The sequence below is a fragment of the Schistocerca americana genome, chromosome 3 (assembly GCF_021461395.2).
Source record: "Schistocerca americana isolate TAMUIC-IGC-003095 chromosome 3, iqSchAmer2.1, whole genome shotgun sequence".
In the NCBI taxonomy this organism is placed as follows: domain Eukaryota; kingdom Metazoa; phylum Arthropoda; class Insecta; order Orthoptera; family Acrididae; genus Schistocerca; species Schistocerca americana.
The window spans coordinates 481,190,938-481,191,579 of NC_060121.1; positions in this window are offsets into that span (position 1 = coordinate 481,190,938).

The following is a 642-nucleotide window of genomic DNA, read 5'->3' on the forward strand; positions in this document are numbered from 1 at the left end:
TGGGAGAAACGTGATGTGGTGGTACTCGGAGGTAGAAAGCCACAATCTTCTGTACGAGGGTCCAGACAGCTGCTGCTGGCCCACACTCAAAACGATGTAAATCTGTATCTTCGACATTGCACTTGAGGCACAGGGGTGAGTCCACCAGTGCGATGCGATGCAGTTTCTGTCTTGTAGTACACTTGCCGTTGACGAGAAGGTACCACAGAGAGGTGGTGTCAGTGGTGTGATATGGTTGGTGGATCGTTTTCCAAACTGTAGGCCATGAAACCTGAGGGTGACGTGTTTCGACGGGGTTGCGGGGTGGAGACTTTCGGAGAAGGCGGTAGATGTCGCGGGTGGTCGTCTTCCTGGTCCTGGGGAGCTCGGTGCATATGTAGCTGTACTCCAAAAAGAAACGGCCGATATGTGACATCGGAGGTGGGATGTGTGCCAAAGACGTCGGTGGGCGTCTCGAAACAGGCGCGAGCTCGGTGGTCAACATTCCAGTAAAACTAGCATTTTGGTTTTTCCATAACCGGAGCATAGTATTGGTGTAAAGTGCCGTTGTCCTGGCTCTCACATTAACCAGATCGAAGCCACCATCCCGCTTCGGTAAGGTGAGAGCTTCATACTGGACTTTGAAGATGTGTCCAGAAGAAA